General features: G+C 37.5%; 1 protein-coding gene across 40 annotated transcripts in view; it reads right to left on the bottom strand.

Annotated features, from left to right (window-relative positions):
- Nucleotides 1–21,626, bottom strand: part of TENM3 (teneurin transmembrane protein 3) — a 1,290,895-nt gene that overhangs the window by 215,231 nt on the left and 1,054,038 nt on the right. For 6 of the 40 annotated variants that reach the window (XM_064417805.1, XM_064417814.1, XM_064417804.1 and 3 more), the window contains exon 2: nucleotides 21,017–21,105. The exons of the other annotated variants lie outside the window; for them this stretch is intronic. The gene's annotated coding sequence lies outside the window, so the exon portion shown is untranslated. The remainder of the gene's footprint in view (nucleotides 1–21,016; nucleotides 21,106–21,626) is intronic. 40 annotated transcript variants of the gene reach the window in all.

Genomic DNA, 21,626 nt, shown 5'->3' with positions numbered 1-21,626 from the left:
AAACAATGGCACATTTAGAGACCAGAAGATTCAATTCTGGTTTTGGTGTTACACAGAAAATATCCTGAAAATTAAAATAATAAAAAGCCGAAGTTATAAGTAGAAATGGAAAACAAGCATATTTGTTTTAGGCACATATTCCTAGGTTTAGTAATAAAGACTGTGACTATGGCAAAAAAAAACATTTTTAACATCACAAATGAGGAATATTACTCCCATTTCCAAAAGAAATGCTTCCCCCAATGCTTTCTCCAAACATTCAAATCCCAACTTAATAAAAACAAATGGCATCCCTCATTTCTTCAAAATGGATATCCAAAGGTTTGCTGTTCTAACAGGATACAGGCACTTTGAAATCCCACAATTATGTATTCATATGCTAGAATTCAGCCCTTTTTTGGCGGATGTGGGGAATATAATAAATACATTTATAATTCTAAAATTTCAAGCCCTTGCTTTTGAACCATGAAAACAGCATAATGGCAGATGTTAAAGGCCACTGGAGACATCACAAAACCACTATAAAGGTGAAATCTTATTCCCTAGGTATGTAATCTCCACAGTCATCTGCAATCATTTTCAGTAGCAACAAGATACTAATTTTTCAGTTATGTTTGCAATCTTATTTACACAGTGAAGCTACAGGTGATTTCTTACAAAGAAAAGCATTTAAAGAGCAGCTCCAACAGCAGGTAATTTATGTTTCAATCCAAATTACAAAAATTGTACACTTCAAATAGCTTGAACACAGAAAATTCAATATATATCAGAGGAAAATTTTGCACAAGGTGCTTCCAAGAACAAGTAAACCAAACAGCACAACTTACACTGCACACAGTAAGTGTTCATTCACACGCAGCCAACTAATTCAAAGGCCCTAAGAACTTATGTCTGAAAGTGACTTTTCATCTCCAAAATTACTCAGAAAAAAGAAATAAAGAGTTATTTAACATTAATAATTGAAGCCGTATTGAATTTACCAGACTAGAAGGAACATTTTTTTAAAAAAAATATATTAGGAAGTTTTACTAAGAATGTCCCTCAGGCATTTTTTGCTTTTCTTCGTTTGACTGCTAGGTGGTAGTCTGATGCATTCAGATCTCTCAGAGAAACATTTATAAGGAAATGACATTAGCTTTCAGTTGAAAGTGGAGATATATCTGGAATTTGTTACTTAACATAATTTAGTGTCACAACCATTCAGATGTGAGATCTTTCTTACCACAGATGATGATTCCTTAAAAAAAAGTCTCAATTTGTTTTGTATACCACTGCGGAAAATAGTTAAGTAGGTACTTTATAGCAGGTACTTAGCATAACAAGTTTTCTAATATGCATATGTAGAAGGTCTGGCATAACATTTACATCAGACATTCTCAACAGCCTGTATATATTTAGCAATATGACATGAGATGATCACCATCAGCAGTCTGAATTTGACATTTGGGAAGACATTAATAGCAACACTAGGAGCATGACAAAATCGGGCAACAATAATAGAAAAGTAAAATTATGCCGTTATAATTAGGTTTCCCAAAATGAGTCCATCTCTCTGTCATACCCTTCTGTCACTGCACCTACAAGCCCTTCATAAAGGAGTACTAAATTTGTTGACTGTTAAACATGCTACAATTAGGCAGTTAACAGCAACAAGACTAGAGTTTCCCATATTACTCAGCTTACTTTCCCTGGGTACTAAAACACTTGAGTACTGCAAAAAAATGTTCAGCAAACACCTCAGGATGAGACCCGCTGACATGCATTTCCCCTCTGCGGAGTCATGCCACAACAGTGTGCTTTAGGAGATTTAACTTCATAAAGTGCTGAACTCAGTAAGATGAACATTTACCATGGTTGAAACACAAAACAGTTTCAGAATATGAAATAATGAAGGTTACGTGTCAAAACGAATCTCACAAGCCTGCACACTGCTGAGCACCTGTGGGACCTGAGATTCCACCACCATGTGGGGCCACAGCAGCGGCACTTGGTGAACAACAAAAACATGGAGTGCCCATGGAGGCACTAGTGCTGTACAAAGACATTTCCTACTGACAACAGGGAATATTCAGAGAGAGAACAGGGAATATTCAAAGCCTTTTGAGGGCACTCAGACTTAAGGTGGTTAAGAACACTGCCTGGGTGACCCCAAGTGCTGGCAGGAAAATTTAAGATTTTGCTGATGGGGAAAAGCCTTAGAGAAATGTTTGTCTGGCGAAGTTTTCCACCTTTTGTACAATATGGCCACTCTGAGCCTATGAAAGCTTCTGAACCCCCCAACTTTTTTTTTTCCTTTTAAATGTAGCTTGACAAACACCCAGTGATCTATTCCAGAGCTCCCATTTCAAGGAGACCGTGCATTCCTCTCAAAATGGAGGGTAATGTCTGCTGCTGCAAAGCTGCTAGGAGCCAGCAGTGAAACAACCTACAGCACAGTAAAATATTATGACAGGGGATTTGTGAGATTCTTCCTCAGATAACGTTAGGTTTGGTTACAAAAAATGGCACCAAAAATTATCATGTAGAAATCTAAAGGGGCATTGGCATTTGCTAAATACTTCATGCAGTGGATGTGGAAGCATTTCTGAAACGCTGCCTTGCCAGTAAGTCCCTGTATGCCAGCAAAAAGGTCTGGGAAGAGTTTGTGGATTTGGCAACCTTCACTCCATGAAATGGCAACCAGCAATTTTCATGCTCAGTGTTAGGCTGGAATGAAGCCTCAGAAATGAAAGCACACTTGTTTGATTCAATCTACTCTCAGCAAAGATTAAGTAAAAGGCAGGCTACTGTGAACCTGCAGTTTATCTGGATTATCAACCCTCTTTACAAATATCTCCTGTTTTACTAAGAGTTAACTTTTGCATACAAAGTTGCCTTTTTCATTGCACTAAAAGCAAGAGTTAGTATCTATGTTCTACTGAGAAACAGAGTGGATGATTCACGACAAACCAACAGTCAAGTAAAAACAAGTTAAACAATAAAAAAAAGTATTAAAAAATACACTTCTTTCTCATTTCCTAATTCCTCCCCCCAGCTGAATCAAGTTACATTTTAAGTTCATTTTTTGACAGCACTTTATATTAAAATTGGGAAACAAAGAGTATTGTGGAGAATAAAAAAAAAAAAATCTGCTGATAGTAATCTTAGCTTTATCACAAACAGCCATCTCACCATGCACTAAAACTGGCGTTTATCTCCTATTAAATTCTGCAAAACAGTTTATCATATTCTTTACACTTGATATGAATCTCAGCAAAGCTTATGAAAGCTTATATTGCACCAAAGATACTCTCTGTTTGCAGAAGAGAGATCCACAACAGGTAAATCAATGCCTTTCTTAATATTATTAATAATACATTCTCAAAACAAAACTTAGTTTGTATGCTGCCGTATCACACTCACTTCTTTACTGTCAGTGAAACGACAGTATTTTGAAGCTAAATAATACCTTAAGAGATTTTCTTCTTTGGGCATTGTCTGTTTCGGAACAAACTGGACTTGAAGATTCATGCACTTGCTCAAAACTCGAGCAAGTCTGAGACCCAGCACCAGCACAGGCTCCGTGCCCACAGGCCCTGTGCTGTCCCTACCCCCAGGGCTACAAGTGCACATCAAAGGTGCATCCCTGTGACACTGATAACGTCAGGCCTTTCTGCAGGGATTTGCTGCCCAAAAAGGTTGTACAGCCTCACAGCACACCTAACACTCTCACTCTTAACAAAACCACAGAACAAACCTGATCTCACAAGCCAAGTTTCTAATCAGCTAGCAAGAGCCTGCAGTAAAACAACTACAATAAAGAATGACTGTACGGAAATACTGTTTATGAGATAAACCTTATTTCAAAGCCATTGTAAGGTTTGAGCCGATGCTCTCCACTATTAATCTCCTCTTTTAAGTATCCATTTGGTTGGCAAATAGCAAAGCTGCATTACCATAAATGAACACATCAGGAGCACATGTAATCCTTCTACCCAGCCTTTCCTCTCTGGCACACTACAGGATTACATGGGATCTCCTCCCTGAATTTTGGCATCTCTCCATCTTCTTTGCAAACTCATGCAAAATGAAGCATGACGAGAAAGCTGGGATGACTCAAACCTTTTTGCTTACTAAAAAAAACTTTAAAAAAAAAATAAATCAGCAATTCTTGATTGCTCCACTGTCCAGTTTTGCCCATCATTCCCCTATTTTGTTCAAGAGATTACAAAATCACCATAGGACTGAAGCAACAGCAAAGAGACTCATACACTGAGAGCACAGCATTTTGTGTTTGGTTTTTGGGTTTTTTTTTTAAGATCAAGTTCAGGCCTTTAAATTCTTATTCTTTCAAAATACTTCCTCATCGTCACTAACTTGTGAGTAACCAGCAGTGGATACTGTATGACACACACATGGCATCTATCACTGCCAAAGTGATTGCAGACTGTCCTTACCCACAGGAGCATGCATGTGCTACAGAGAACTGACAAACATCCAGCTCTGTGAAAATCAGAGCTCAGCTCACTCTGCTCTGCAGACTAGCTATTAAAGGATCCGTATTATTTAGAAGTGCTTGCCTGCGTGCAGCTTGTGCAGCTGTTTGAGAGGTGTTTTTAAGGAGAGAATAGTCTCTTAGAAAAGGAGGGCAATGAGACTGAGCAGCAGAGCTTTGGGGAGAGGACCATCCGCAGCCCAGATTATACTGCAGCCTGTTTGTCAGGCAGGACTATGCTCCTGTACTGCCAGGGCAGAGTTGCAGCAAGACACTGACAGCAAACTCACAGGGTGTCTGGGATAGAATCCTTTCATTTTTCGGTGGAGAAAGCCACTACAACTGCTCAAGTTTACAGACTATTGTAGGGATTTTTTTCTTCAGAGCAATTGAACAAATGTGCACAGTAAGCATACTGAGGCTTGCATAAAAGCAGCCTCTTATGCCACTGGGTATCCTTAAAAGTAAGTAAGTGGCAAATACACTGCAAGTCAGCACTGAAATCTTCACTTTCACTGATAGTGCAATCATCAATTAACATGTTTCAATAATATATCTGTGCCCTACATATATCCCAAGTGCAAGGAAGACACCTTAAAGAACAGGAGACTTAGGTGCAGCACAGAAAGAGATACATCTCTGCAGAAACTCAAGCCAGTCTGCCACCACCAATACTTCAGCTCAATGCTAAAAAAGATGCAAAATGGGATGCAGGTTTTTAAAAGATCACAGGTATTTGACATCAGTGCTACAATGGCTGAAGTAGTAATCTAAAACTGAGCTAGTCACAATGCCTGACACCAAAAAAAGGTCACCCCACCCTACCATCCACCTGCTACAGCAAGCCATTCCCACCTCCCCCTCTCCACCTTTCATTACCCATGTATCTGCACGGGTAATTGATTTGACTTGCTAACCCAACATAAAACTATGCTGTCTCCCCACCATCACCCTCTCTACCACTCTTTCTGTTTCCTTCTGTATTAAGTTTTTCTGCAGCAGTGAACTGTTGGCTCAAGATTGGCTACAGTCTTAGAAAATGACTCTACCCCAAGATTTAGAGTCACAGTGGCAGGAACAACTTTCCTCTTTTATCCTCTCCTGTCCCTGAGTACAATAATTGAAAATGCCGTTTATTACACTCATATTGAGAACTTCTCTGTAATGGAAAGGCTTTGAATCCTTGACAAAATCTTGTTCCACTTGCAAAAATTGTGCCCCTTCAAATGTGGTTAGTGATGAATTTGTCTGTTCTAGTGCCAGACCCTGTAGCTTGCTTTTTCTACACTGCCAGTGTAAGTGGGGTCTTTGCTTAAATTTGACATATGCAGAAACCTTAATTCCTACCTAATGTTACCAACTTGCAGGACAGGGTAACATGACAGTGCCTGGTAAGTCTAAAGCCTTGAGTGGCCCAGATGCCTGCAGAGCAACTAGAAGCAGAGGATGGCAAGCTAGAAAAGCAGTTACAAGGGAGTAAATAGCCACCTAGAAACTAAAAGAGAGCCACCTTAAAAAAATATCCTCAAAGATACTGAAGTATGAGGTGTTTGTTCAGATCGATGCAGCACTGCAGTTATTCGGGGAACAAGCGAAGTTCATTTGGTTATCTTTATGTTAAAGCACATCATCAACCTTCATTTGGAAACAAGCCCCATTATTTTATTTTATGCAAGTCAGTCTATTGCTCTAAGTCAGGTTTTGAAGCAAAAAGGGAAGTAATAACAGAGTAGTTCTAGAACTGGGATACCAGAATTGTAACTGCTCAGATACATGTCAATCATTTATGATTACTGCTCTTCACAGATGCAGACTTTCTGCAAGAAATCCTTTCTTTTGTTTGAGGAAGGCAAAGCTAGCCAGTTGCAATGCTAACATGTAGTTCTCATAATTAGTCACAACGTCCACAGTATCTCTTCAGATATTGTCACGGGCAATTCGAAAGCATTTTGAAGTCAAAAAGTATTACTAATTGAAATATTGCAAGGTTCATAGCTTTCCTGTAAGAATGAAAATTTAATCTTAGAATAAGTTACTTAGTCATTATCTGAAATTTGAAAAGGATTCGATCCATCTTCTCACATCAACTTGAAAGGCAAAGAATAAAAATGTAAGTTCCAGTGTGAAGTGCCAAGGTCCTGGCTCCCTAAGATAGCAAGTAAGCTACCTTTCATTTCCTAAATGGATGCTTTCCAACCTTGCTGTCCACACCAATACTGACTCTGGATTGGGAAAGGCCAGGTCTGAGCATAAGAGCAGAAATGGTAAAAGGAGATGCACCAAACATCTCATCAGCAGCTGTAGCAGATTAAGTAGTGAGAAACATCTTTAAAGTTAATCCTGCAACCAGTCCTGCTCTTGCTGAAGCCAGTATGACCTACTCTCACATGACAGCCCAGATGTGGCTTGTTCTCTCTGTCTGCTGACATGCACTGCACCCAAGCCAGGGTCTATGTGAATTTCTGCAGTCCCATAAATTAGTCTGTTTTCTAGAAGAGCATTGAACTGAAATGCAGGTTGAGGGGGTTTTCTGAAAATGATTTGAGCTTGATCCTCAAGTTTTCACTGAGATTGAACCAAATTAACAAAACCAGTTATTATCAGCTAGGAAAGAAAGAACTGGAGAGGCAGGCTACAGGAGAGGAGACACTGATGTGAACATCTCCCTAAAACTCAAGGTGCCCCACATCTTTCTCCCTTTAAACCAGTATAGGTTGCTTCAAAAATATGTCTAGTTTAAAAATGTTTCTAGATATTTTTTTAAAGTGTATATTTCTGGTCTAAACCACAACTAAGTGGTTCAGTGCAGTCACAGATAAGCCAAAGCCAAAGGCTCTGCTAGCTCCAGTGAGAGGGTAAAAAAGCACCAAAAAGGAGCCCAAGTCTGCAGCGAGGAACAAAAGAACACAGCTCACCAAACAAACAAAAAAGTCCATGGGAAAACAAATAAGGAATTATCAAATCAGAGCAGATATGAACAAAAAGGGATAGGAAAACTAGGAAGATTTCAGAACAAGGTATGTAGGAAAAAGCACCCTACCATGAGGCCATTTCAAGGGAGGCATGAAGGATGCTGGGCTGCACCTCTCCTCTTGAGGGGTCATCCCTCCACACTGGTAAGAACGGATAGCATAGCTAACAAAATGCAGTCAGGGAGTAAAGCACAGCTCAGAAATACACAATCAGCTGCCCTTCAGTGGAAAGTCATCCTGCCCAGTAAGACATCAGTAAGGAGAGACTAGAAAAGGAAATGATACCCCAGAGGTGGGGAAAAGTGGTATAAGGTGTTTGCTCTTCCTGCTGTGTGGTATCTGGAAGCTACTTGGTTCAATATGAAGAAAATACAGAAGTTATTTTGATATTTGTTATACAGATGGTGTTTTTGTATTAAATTAATGAATGCATAGCACATTATCAGATTCAATATAAGCCACATGCAGGGAAGAGGTTTTAACTTCCAGATATATTGCTATTTTCCTCTCATTTTAAACATGTTGTAACAATTTTCACACAAATGCAGGCCAGCCCACTGTTCTACAAATAATTATACAATCTCCAAATCAGCACCTTGTTCCAGCTATTTGGATTTGTCTTGCTTTTGATTTGTTTAGGGTTTTCTTTTTTTTTTTTGAAACAATTATTTTTAAAAAATCAAACAAGATTCTGACAAATCTTGTCAGAAAATGTTTTCATAATAGAGGCAACTAATGCCTACACCAAACACATCTGAAACAGAGTCTTTCAGCAACACCTCTCTCAGCTATGCCAGCCACCCCAAGAAACAGCATGCCCAACACAAAGCAGCAACACAAGTGTTCATGGATCATCATTAGATCAATTTTTTTAACCCAGATACTGCACCCTTATTACAGCACAGCAATACAAACTTCAGCTTTCTCATCCTCCATGAGCTACAACCCTCCACCTTACCCCAGGTAACCAGAGTTAAACCAGGATTTAGCTCAGAGGAGGCTGAAAAGCCTCAGGGACAAAACTTAGTTTGAACTGCCAATATAGTGGAGATAAGACTTTCAGGGCTGTGTATAAGTGGGACTGTACATGCAGGAGAAAACGTAACATGCTCAGCTGCTCTCTGCAAGCACCTGTTTCAAGTCACTGGAGCACCCCTATAGCAAACCCAGCACATGTAAGGAGCATAGGGTAATACCTCTTTGGTTTGACAATGTTTCTGCATGTGGCTACTGTCAGTATTTTCTTAGTGCAGCCAATTAGGTTTTTTCTTCATTAAAAATGCCACTGTGGAGTTCCCAGGGAAAATAATGTGAAACAGCTGACAACATATTTACGCCTAAGAGAGTATTATTTGTTATAAAAGCTGTAAGAAATTGATAAACATGCATATGATGGTAGACCAGTTTTCATAACAGAAATGGAGAAAAAAACCCTAATGACACTTTTAAACAAACATTTATGCCAGTAAATGTTCTACCACAGATATAACTGTATCAGCAGCAGAACTCAGTTAAAACAACAGAAGCCAAAATCATTTCCCTGAAATAACAGATGCTTCTACCACTATGAACAGGGTGCAGGGCTTGCCAATACACCTACACCACTCCTGCAAATATTTTGGAAAAAGTAAGCCTATAACTTGTGCTCCTGTCACAGCCTTGGTCTACCACAAGTGAGAGCAAGCAGCTTATGGGTTTTTTCATTGTATTCTTAACATGTTTTCTGCAATAGTTCTAATCTTGTAACTTCTTACAAGAAATCATCCACCTTTTTCATTATGAAAATCTATTTGCAGTAGTCAGTGAGGAGGTTGAAAAGGTGCCAGAGTTTTAACATGTTCTTCACATTTATAAATTTATAATCTAAATTCTGTTATTCCACATAGTATCAAATACATAATTTTGCAGTATTGATGCAAATTCACACAGGCTACTAAACCACAGATTCCTCAACAACTTTAAGATTGTTTTATGATATATTCAAGAATCCAAAAAGAAAAATATTGTCTACTCAAAATATTCATTTGACTAGTGTGACTTTCTGATTAGCTGATTTTTTTTTGTACCTATTCATGTACAAATTTTGGCATTACACAAAGCCTTTTAAAAATGACAAAGGAAAAACATTTCTCTGGTCCTTGGAGACCTACATTTAAATTCTGTTCATCACTAATGAACATAAATTTATTACCCATTTTCCATTCCTATTATTAGAGATTGTTTATTTTACTGGCTACAGATGTGAGTTTTAACACCTTAACATGTAAGATATAAGTTTTAACATCAGTCACAGTCAAGTAGGAAAGCTACTATTCAAATGACATTTAAATTTTTGTAGGAAATACAGGAGGTATGTTCCCTATCAAGCATATCCCATTATACTTGTATTTGTAAGTCTCTTGGGATTAAACTGTTCAACATCTTCTGAGGGATAGCAAGACTACTGTTTTCAATGTATTTATTATCATAAATATTGTACCTATTTATGATTTGAAATGTAATTTATTGCTATCCAATAAAATTAGCTTGCAGTCAGTTGCCTAAGAGTTTTGATAGTATGTTATTATTCACACATTACAATGCAAGTAACAACTTGAAACACCCTTTTCCCTTACGTGAATGAAGGAATTTAGGAGTTTAAAATACTCCCATTACCTGGTTTCCTGCAAACCTGCTTTCCAAATCCTTTCTTGAAGAGTGTTTCATGACAGCAAAAAAAACCACAACCCCACATTTGTGTGCTTGTAATCAGTTACAAAGTGTGGAAGCCAAAAGAGGACTGCTCTGAAGAGCACTAACAAGTCTCTCAGTAAATGGCTTTTTCTTTGTCAAGGCTTTCATAGAATGAAAACAGTTCTCAAATGCTGGCCATCTGAAAGGTAGCTGCATTTAACATCAACATAGCACCCAAAATAAATAAAGAAACATTTTGTTACCTTAGAATTTTAAGAGTTGCCAACCTGAGAATGGCCAAGAAAGGTGTTACACATTTGACACGCACTCTACTCAAGTAGACAGCACTTCAAACTTTACATATGCTTGTAATAAAGATATAAAAAATAAAACCCCTGATTGCTAGTTTCAAATGCACTACCTCTTTAAAGACTGATTTGCTCTTGTGGGCATGTAAAGACCTGCTAGTGCTACAGCTGCCACATAGCAGGGAATTTGTCTACAAAAGCAATGTGTCTAGTCGTAATCTCCTTCTGAAACATGAAGGTGCTGATTTCTGATTTTATTGCATTTATTATATTAAGTTATTATAGCATTCCTGTGCTGCATCTGTCATTTCTACTATGCACTCTGTTCTCAGGCATTCATAACTTAGTGGTTTTAATTCATAGCTGTCTGAAATTTGGTGCATTAGTCAGCTTGCATACAAATTTCCCCTGAAGAAGTGGGGGAAATTAAAAGCTTTGTATTTCTTCCTTGTGAGTCTAAGATATTTTACAGATATGTGTGTTATAGTTTGTTAGTTAGAAGGGTTTTTTATGACTTATAGCAAAGGATAAACCCACCTCAAACAAGATGTTTTTACCAAGCAGAAAGATAGCACAGGCAAACAAGACTGCCGATGTTGCCAGTAGAAAAAAGCCTCAGAATCTTCTACTGCAAGAAAACTGAAAAACAACTTCTAGCTTAAACTGTAAAGTACCAACTGTTAGTGACAGCAGAATAGTAACATGAATATGGTAATTATAGTAGTTATGATAGGTTATAGGTAAAAGCTAAGGTACAGGTTGGTTCTTCTGTATTAGGATGCTCAGCAAAGTATATAATGCATTGTTGCCAAAATTAAAGGGTCTTCAGGCTTGTCTGCAGCTGGAGCTGATAACTGTAGGCACAGGCCCTGTCGCCCATGACCCTGGACTGCTGAAAGGTCCTGGATATAATAAACTGCATTTTGAAGAGCAGCCTGGAGTCCCACATCCCTCATTCAGGCTCTTACTCACTGCATATATTATGAACACTAAAAATGATAAAATTTTCTATACATTTTATTCCAGATTAATCTTATGTTCTTCTTCAACAAGGTTATACTGTTTCCCTGCACTGGCACATCAATTTATGCTGTATATAAAGGAAAGAAGCAAGTTTGACCACGTGGAAGAGCACAGCAACCTAATAAAATCTGCTTTACTCACTACGCCACAGATACTTGCAAAACTCAGGTGTTTTAGAGAAAAGTATACAATATTATGGTTAATTTGTGTATCTATATATAATACGCTACTGCTACATTTTCCCAAATGACCAGAGCAGTAAAATAAACCTTCTTCCACTAAGCCCATGAAACTTTTACCATAGAAGTCTCTTTTGAAAACACCAGCCTGTCCAGACAGAAGGCACATTAACTGTGCAAGTGCACACACATCTGCCTCAATGGAAGACCTTGGGTCACCTCAAAGCATGACACTGTCACAGTAACAGTGAATTGCCTATTACCTGTTTGTCTGTGAGAAGTAAACAAATACTTTCTTTCTGCTTCATTTTAATGCTACTGAGGTGGAGAAGAGCTCTCCAGAATTATGATAGGCAAAGGTAAAAGGTCTGTCTGTAGAATTCAAATCAGCATTTGAGTAAAAGGGAGAGCCACAGACTAAGGATTAACAGATCAGCAGGCAGAGTCCACTACTTTAAAAAAAACTGTCTTGTATGCATCAGTGCTAATAACTTTCTTTAAAAAAACAACAGTGGCTTTTTAAAAAGGAGATGTACTTCCATCCAAAGCAAAAGCTAGCTAGGCAATTCCTCTGCCACAGAAAGACATTTAATGTGAGTTACAATTGACTTACAACAGATATGAGTGCATTTCTTCAGGTTCTTCATATGGGTAGGCAAAATGGACTACTTAGACACCTTTCAACCAACTTAAAATTTTATTTTAGCAATAGGAATATCATGATACAAAGATTTACTATTCTTAGAATGTTGAGTGCATACAAGAACAACTTACTTCTGTGAACTAAAAAAACATATTGCATGCATCTACATCCAGCAGAAAACACATCAAAACACATTTAATTACTTAGTTATCTCACTTTGAGTATGACCACTAACATGAGTTATAGTATTTTTACTTCTCTCAAAAAATATGGAAATGTACATGAAAATGAGGCAAAACTGAACATTTTTCAAGCTGATTTCACTGATAAAGGAGCAACAAATCTGGCAAGAACAGGTACATGCAAGGCAGTTATGCATGCAGCCTCTCAACTCAGCTGAGTGCTGAATGGGAACTGACATTTCATATTCTTGTGTGGTTTTCTCTTATTTTTTTAAAAGCAATTAAAAAAAAACCAAACCTCATTATCCTAAATTCAGAGCTATATGACAAAAAACCCTGGAAGCAAAAGCATAATTTAAAAGTTCTTACACGGGAAGTAAATCTGTGGAATAAAGAATTATTAAAATGGAGATAATTACTATCTCTTTAGAAGAGAGATTTGTCAGGATCACTTTTCAAAGGGTTCCTACCTGCCCTGGCCTGACAGGCCCATACAGAAATCACCAGAGGAAAAAAAACAAAGAAATCCAGACCTAACTAGAATGTGAAAAAATATTCTGAGACAAATATACTGGGTGAATTTGCTGTTAAGTTTGTGATATTATGCTCAAAGTGGTTTCTGTCAAATACCAATTTGTTTATAGAGACACAGGTGTCCTTTGTTTTACCCTTTCCCTCTCTTCTCTACCATGAGCCTCAGGCTCAATGCTTATATCTACACTAACTCAACAGGAGCAGTTTAGTGCAAGCTTGAGGGTAAACACTGGCAAAAAATCATCAATAATTGGGAACTGATAGTATTGTTCCTGCCTTAGTTTTTGGCTAACAACCAGTGGTCTCTCAGATAACACCCACACAATTCAAGGAAGGGTATGAACCACGGACTGCTCACAGAAGGTTGAATGAATTGAGGTCCCCTGGTGAAGCACTTGCGCACATCAGTGATACTTGAGCTGTAACAGGAAATGGACCTTGGCTTGTTCCCTTTGCTACTGTACACAAAGACTACACATCTATCTCTCCTCTACAATCTATTTTTTCTCTCCACAGCAAAAAAGAAAGGGACTTGTCTGGTTTCTTCCTTCGCTTTCATTGCCCTCTTTCACCATGTTGCAAAATTTGGGAAACCCAAGAAAGGAGGGAATATGTCACAGCAACAGGTGCTAGCATGTAGCACACCACTCTGAGCTGCAGGCAGCTCTCACCAGGCAAGCAGAACTGATACTTTCCAATACTTCTCGAGTATTACTGCTTTGCTGGATTTACCATCATCCATGGCCTGCTCCATTTCAACGCTCAGGCAGGATGTTAAAGAGGTGCTGTGTTATAGCCACGAACACACAAGTGGAACATCAGCCAGCTGAATGTAGGGGACTCCTTCTCTTGGCTAAAATTCAAACTATACACATGCATGCATATGCTGTTCCAGACTAACACAGCTTAGTCTACAAATGATGTTTATAAAGGTTACAATTTCTATACAGACTATAGCAAATAAACCTACTTTCATGAAGCGATGGTAATTCAGTTTGCTATAGGATTCAGTACATTTCTGCATTTCTTAGTAAAGATCCCCATGTACTCCACTGCATACTGACCACATTTGGCTTAAGAGCACATGGAAACTACATGCATAAACTACACCCAAAAAAACACAGGGAAAAAATAATCAAATAACTGATTCTAGCAGAAACTCTTCTGTACACTGGAAAGTGAAACCCAAAACTCAAAATGAACAATTTGTTACCTGTTTTTTTATGAGGTACAGTTCCATTACGGGAAACAAAAGCAAACAAAATACAAGCAGAATGAAGAATGTTCAGCTCTGCCTGGTGTCACCAAAATCACGGCAAGCAAAACCAATTGCCTCAAAGGCAAAAACAGAACTTTGTCTGATGTAGGCTTTATTTTTATTTTTCACCTCAAGTAACTGGTTCTGCTGCCATGGCTCTGATCAGCAGTAAATTAGGATTAGGTGCAAAGGACTAGAATGAGGGGGTAATGTACAAGCTGGAGGGCAGAAATAAGAAAAGAGAATTGATAAATAATACACAGGTCTCTTGTGTGAAAAGCTGGCAGAACTGCTGAAGAATAACTCCAAATACTATCCAAATGCCACTGACAGGAAAATCATCAGGGGAGAAGGGTTTACATCCAGAGAGGAGCCCACTGACTGAAAAGTCTGTTTAAGATTCCTTGACCTCAGGGGAAAAGTAGGGTGGTAAACACTGGGTTCTCATACAAATGAGGAGTAGCAGGGTTTGCAGGATAAGACTGTCTGAAATGCTCTGAAGATACCCATTCAGTGTTATGAACCTTTCTGTACTGCCTGGAGAAAGGACAGCTGCTGAAAAGAAACTCTCCTGGCAATAAAATATGTGCTCAGCTCCATAAACCAAAATCGTCAAGGAGGGGCAAAAGAAAAGGCAGAAAGGGTAGGAAAAGTTCTTTGAGGTACTGAGGTACTTCCAGTCTACAGAAGAGGCTTCAATACTGTCAGTACTTTCAGCATACTTGCCAAGGCACAGTGAGACCTTCAGCCCAAGATGCATCACCTTACTGCTTGTCTCCTGCTTGGTAGGAGAGATCCTAAGATTCAGCATCATTACAAGACAATGGATAGGCCTAGCTGTGTGGCACCCTTCTTGAAGTCATCTGATAAAAAAGACAGTTTGACAGAATTACATTTTCAAACTCTGACTCTATGTGTCTGCCTTCAAAAGGCTTGTCTTCTGGCTGGGCATATGGAAACACACACACATACATTCTGCTTGATTGCAGAACATGATTGACAAGTACAAGGAGAGAGCTGGGGAGGAAGCAAGAATAATTAAACAGAAAGAAAAATGTAAGAAAATTCTTTAGACTACAGAGGCAAAGGGCACTTTATCATATAGGCAACTAGATCAACAGGCAAGTCTGTGAGGAACTAGGGGAACTTGGCATGAGTGAAAGGGGAGATTCTCTCTCCATCTGGACCATGCTGCCTCCTGCTGAGAACACACTCTGACTCTACAAGCCTGTACTAAAGACCACACCAAAACACTGCTGCCAACTGGCAACTTTAAAATCTTAACTGCCCCAAGGAACCTGTCTCAGAGAAATACTGCAAACCCAAGGGTAATGTATAAAACTGGAGAGGCAACAGCTATGAGATGCCTTCCAGCTCCAAAGACAAAAATGATAATGGGAAGAAGAATCCTGCTCTCTTCTTAGGAGATCACCTATGTGTTGAAGAAAATGAGCTCACAGGTTCCAAAGTGGAAGTTAAAATCATTTACCTTTAAAATGGCAACATATAATCAAAGCTTAGGAACAAAAGGTGCAACAGCCACTCAACAAACTACCACAAAACAAGTAATATTTGTATTTCAAAAAGTGGAACTTCTATGAACTGTGCCGAGATATTTTCCATAGCCTCCAGGATGTTGCCATTATAAAATGTGCCATGAAACGCAGCTCATTTTTTTTGGTCCTTAATTCATCTTACTGCATCTAGATAAATCATCCCAGTCCACAAGGTCTTTAAAAATCTTTCAGGTGGTTCTTCCATGTGACTATGCTGCATTGGTTTTTTTTTTCTTTCTTCTCATCTTTTCTTATAAAATCATTCCCTCTAGTCTCCAATAATTTTTAATGCTTTGCTGTAAGTCTCAGTCAATTAACCTGTACCTTCAGGTGGTCAAATTTGGATTCAGTTTTCTTGTTATTGTCTTTCCTTGTATTTTGCGCATTTGTTTTAAATTCCCTTAACAATTATGCCAATCCCTAGACAGGAAGCACTATAAAAAAAAATATCACAAAGTTCTTTTCAAGGCCAAAAATTGAAAATTAGCCTGTTTATTTGATATTAATGTAGTTTTACACAAATGAAAGAAATCTTTCTTGAATGAGAAAAGACAAGTAAAAAGGAAAGAGAGAAAGATGGACAGTTGAGATTGTTTTGATTAAATACTTATATTAACATGCAGCAGCTAGAACTATACTTTCATAAGCTTTTAAGACATCAATACTGACTACCATTACAAAACACAAGTGAGATAGTGAGATAGAAATTTAACCATTAATTATATATTTTCTAAACTAGTAGTTTCCCGCTTAGCCACAGGCCTCCCAGGGTTTGAGTATATTTATAAAAACTTAAATACACACACATTCAAACAAATAATGTCCCTGCTGCTAAGGCTGGAAGTTGGCTTGTTTGTCCTCATAGTAACTTAAAAAACAGTCTACAAAGCAGGAGAGTAATGAATAAAAAACAGTGATTATTAATGAAATCCTTAAAGGCAGGTTTATAATAATTAACATAAAGGTCACCTTAATAGTCAATTTAGAGATATTTCTAGATCTCCCAAGCTAAAAGATAAACTCTTCAGTAGCAAAATTTGCCATTAATAGAAAGTTCATTTCGTTGTTCAGCCTCTAATTCGTTACCTGTAATTAAGAAAAAATCAGATTTCAAAGCAACAAGAGAAGACTGTGATAAAGCTATTTGAAGTACACTCTGGCAGGGATAAAGCCAGCAGAGAGGTGGCTGTCATAAAATAGCCAAATGGCTTTTTCCACCTCCATCAAGGTCACTTTACTGATGATGTGCTCAATAAGATGATAATGCATTTAACCACTTTCCTTGCATCTGACTTCGACCTTACTGCAAATCCAAATGGCCTTGTTTAACTACCCTGGCCTTTCAACATTTCCCTGAACAAAGATAATTAAGGAGATATACTGCCCCCTACTATCACAGGAATTGAAAGACAAATAAACTTTTAAGAGCACAGCCAGGTGTCTACCGCATTAATGTACAATGTTTAAGCAGGGGGTAAAATGAAATAATGGTTAAATAATTATAAAAGGTTAACAAAGTTAACTTTGCTACGTAAGGCAATTCTGTTCTATTTAAAAGAAAGAACATAAGAGGCTTTCCAGGCTACTTTTTACAACTCCCTGGACAACAGTCTTTTCTTTAATGCAGTTTCTGACTTAAGAGGAAAAATGTTCTGCAAAAATTAACAACTCTGAAATTCCTCCAGATTTGAAACTGGTTATATTTCATACAAGGATACAATAATGTTTTATGAAAAAGCAGGTCTATATGATTAAACCAGAAGCTCGTCTAAAAAACCAATGCCATTCATTTTTTTCCCCTCTGTGTGTGGTCAGCAACTATACTAGAGGTGAAAATTAAAGCAGTTTAAAAATTAGCTTGGCAATTATGACAATTTGAAATCTTAAGGCAGTGCTTTTTTATGATTTTTATTAGGGAAAACATATTAGGGAATTAGGGAAAACAACTAAATAATATCATTCTATAATAGCAGTTGCCTTTTTTTTTTTAATTTTGATTAATATATACTCTTATATGCCAAACAGCTCTCCAGGACACTAATTCTTCTTGATACCAAGAAGAAAAAAAAGCCCCATATCAATAGCTCTTGGACTAATAACAACTGAAACAGAATAAAAAGAATAAAAAAAGCTGGTACAGCAGCTGGATATTAGTTATACAGAGATGCAAGAGATCTTATTTTAGATTAATTTTTTTTTCTTCTAAATCTGTTTTTCTTTTAATCATCTTAGAAACATTGCTGTATAGGTCTGAATCTCCTTCAAAAGCAAGAAAGTGGCAAAACAGCAAGTTGTATCAGAAAGATAAAAATACATAACTCACAGTTGATGTGATACCAGATATGTTAACTTACTGCTACTGCCAAAATTGCTGTTCCTTTGCCACAGAAAATTAAGTATGCAGAAACCCTGTCACATGTCTTTAATCAGTTTGATCAAAATGCAGTTCTTCAGAAATTACAGAAATCCACCTCTGCCATTTTGTCAGGCCACCATTACTTAGAGTTTTAGATGTAGTTTGTGCAAATTTCAACATGTTCATATATTTGGCTTAATCTTTTGCTCTAACACTTCTTAATGCAAACTCAACTCCTGAATTCCGAATACACCACGAACTAAACCTCCTGTAAAGGTACTTTCATGTAGTAAATACAAAAATCAGTGATTACAGTATCAAAACCATGAAGTTTGCAGTGATTCATATACTAAAACTATGCAAAGTCCTTTCTGCTGTAAATAACAAGCTGTTCATTCTGAGCCAGAATGATTTACTGTTTCCAGATATGAGAAGTCTACCTTTTCCTTACATCTAAAAGACTTGCTTCAAAAACAGTCTACTTTACAGCAATTTACACAAAACAATTATTTCGTTTCAAGTTTGGGTAAAGGGTGGCCTTAGTCAACTTCAAAAGAAGTCTACACACCTTGCTGTTACCTTGAGTGAGTACTCAAGTTTTCATGTATAATTGCACTTCGAATTCCACAACCATAGACAAAGAAGATGAATGACTATCTTCTTTTAATTGAGCGTATTTCAGCCACTTAACTATTTTGTTCAGAATTTTTAATGTGAGTGACACTTCCTACAGGAACACAAGAGTCGTTTTCTTCCACTTGTCCCTAACATTTAAAAAGGTTAACTTAACTGGAAAACTATGTAAACATTTTTTTAGTACAGTTGCTTTATTTCATCCTGATCTCTTGTTTTGTATAAAAATCTTCAAACTTACAAAATATATACATCTTCAAACCATTAGTGAGGTCACCAGCTCACAGCATCATACTCCATACATTACTGAACATACAAAAGCCCTCTTGCTATTCTGAAATGCATAAATCTGTGTCTACCTCTGGAAAAAGTCCTTCAAACCCACACAGCGTAGCCTATGACGTATTTAGAATGAATATAACCAACAGTAAGATCTTTGAACACATGCAGAAAGGAAGCTAATGTTTTTTCTTATTTTGGACAATAATACAGTGAAGTCCTATTTTCTCATATCATCACTCCATGTTGAACAAAGCACACATATTAAGACCTTTTACATTTCCTTGTTTAGTTCAACAAGTGAATTGGGAAGCAATACAAGTTACAGGAAGAGAAGTTATGAAGTCTGATCTCACAATTGCTTATCAGACCATTCTGGTAATTTGAAAAGTCATGCTAAATCTTCACAGTTGCATTCCCAAACTGAAAGAATACAGCTCAAGCTCAAGTCCCTAAGTGGGGTCCATTTGCAGCATATACTGAAATTTACAGGTATTTCTATATCTCTCAAGCCAAAGGATAAACTCTTCAGTACTAAAATTTGCCATTATTATAAAAGTTAATTTCAATGTTCAACCTCTGCCTTGCCATCTGTAATTTTAAACAAATCAGACTTCAAAGCTGATAGGTGTATGGCAGCATTCTTCTTGTGGACCTGCAGAATCAACACACACCTGACATGGCATTTTATAATTTTTTTTCTGCATCAATTACCAATTTTTCCTAGACAGCTACCAGTCAGGCTGCATTTCTTCAACTGGAAAAAAATATACCCTATGCTGCATGGAACATGCAACTTCTTGTATCAGAACGGTTAGAAAGCAAAAATGAGAAAACAAAGCCATTTAAACATAAAATGGTTTTTTTTTAAAGGTCCTATTGCTGTAGGTTTCTTGCTAAATTGTAACACATCCTTTTATAACTCCTTGAAAGGAAAAGTACCCTTATACTGTGAAATATGAGGCCACTTTCCACACAGGATTGCAGAACGATTAATAAAAAAAATTTGTAACATCTCATTTGTAGCTACTGAGCTGCTTGACAGTTTTGAACCCCAATCTGATGGATGAAAAAAAGGTAAGCTAGTTTTTTTCTGTTCTTGTTTGAGCACTTTCCTGGGTTTTACACAAATATTTCCACCAGAACTTACTGAGAATGTATGAAAAGATTTACCTTCTGAACGAAGGGAAAGTGCACTCCACCAGCTGTGTGCACACCATCTAGAAGTTCATGAGAATAAACCCAGCCTATTTAGTGCCATTATACAAATTACAAATTCTTATCTTAATGATAAGTTATACTTAACATCAGGCAATTAGAGTCTTGTGTCTATTAAGAAATTAATACACTTTCCAACGCACAGGGGACTCTTGCCATCCTCAGTAACTTTTCTACACATTTTCAGTGAATTTACTCTGTGGATTAGAGATCTTAGGGGAGAGAAGGTACTTCCCTTCCCCTGCCTCCATTGTTCTCTACCTTCAAAGCTTCTAACAAACAGCTCCAGAGCAGCTCAGTCTTTGTCTGGGAGTTTGGTAGTCCACATCCTAAGTTTCTTTTCCCATTGCTAAAATATTAGAAAAGCAAGGTTTTTGAAAGCTTTCCACAGGATCAGCCAGAAAACAGACACAAAGTTAACAAAGGACAGCTATCACCACAAAGTGTCAGGTTTGTTTACTGGAGTAGATCAGAATTTCCCCAAATCTTCAAAGTTCTGACTGTTTTGTTTAATAAACAGTTAAAAACTGGCAAACAGGCTAAGTAAGATGAACGTAAGCGAAGAGAGTTTAAAATAAAAAAATTCCACAGACAGATGGGCAGTTCAAATTCATATTCTGTGGATGAACAGGAAAACTAAAACACAGTGTGCACAAAAACTGCAATGGTATGTTCATGCACTGGAATACAGACATTATTATTTTAAGTAAATTTTATTTCTGACATACCTTTCTCAGTTTTTTTTCCTCAATCCTTCCTTAAAGTCTACTCTAGCAATTAACATAGGTCTCCGGATGGCTCACTGAAATATTTAAAGCTGAAGAACAAAAGGTTTATTTTAAAAATGAAAACCTTGGCTTGTACAACTCCAGACATGAATCTGCTTTCAATTACTGAAAGTATTTCCACTTCAGTGAAAAAGGATCAAATCTTCAACTACACCATCTTTAGGCAATGAATTTGATTATATTAAGCTTTAAGAATACAGAATGACTTTGTGACACAGCTGTATATTCCATGCGTATCGTGTATTAGGTATACAAAAAAGAAGGAGCTGGCACTTTAAACGAGAAGCAGACAGAAATGTGTCTGCTCACAGCAGCAATGTACTTCCATACCAAAGCTCTGCTTTAGGGCTGGTTTGGTTTTTTTTCAGGTGCCCACATAAATGTCAAAGATTACACTAAGCTTTAAATGAAGGATTTTACAATCCTTTAGAAATGAATCTGGGCTGATTCTTGCCCCCATACTTTTATTTGCATAATTTGCACTGCTGTAAAGTTACATTTTTCTTTCTAGACTTTTGAGCGAGCACAACCTCTCCCACACCCCCCAGAG

The sequence above is a fragment of the Passer domesticus genome, chromosome 4 (assembly GCF_036417665.1).
Source record: "Passer domesticus isolate bPasDom1 chromosome 4, bPasDom1.hap1, whole genome shotgun sequence".
In the NCBI taxonomy this organism is placed as follows: Eukaryota; Metazoa; Chordata; class Aves; order Passeriformes; family Passeridae; genus Passer; species Passer domesticus.
The sequence above is the reverse complement of the archived record's forward strand: the minus strand, read 5'-3'. Positions and strand labels throughout refer to the sequence as shown.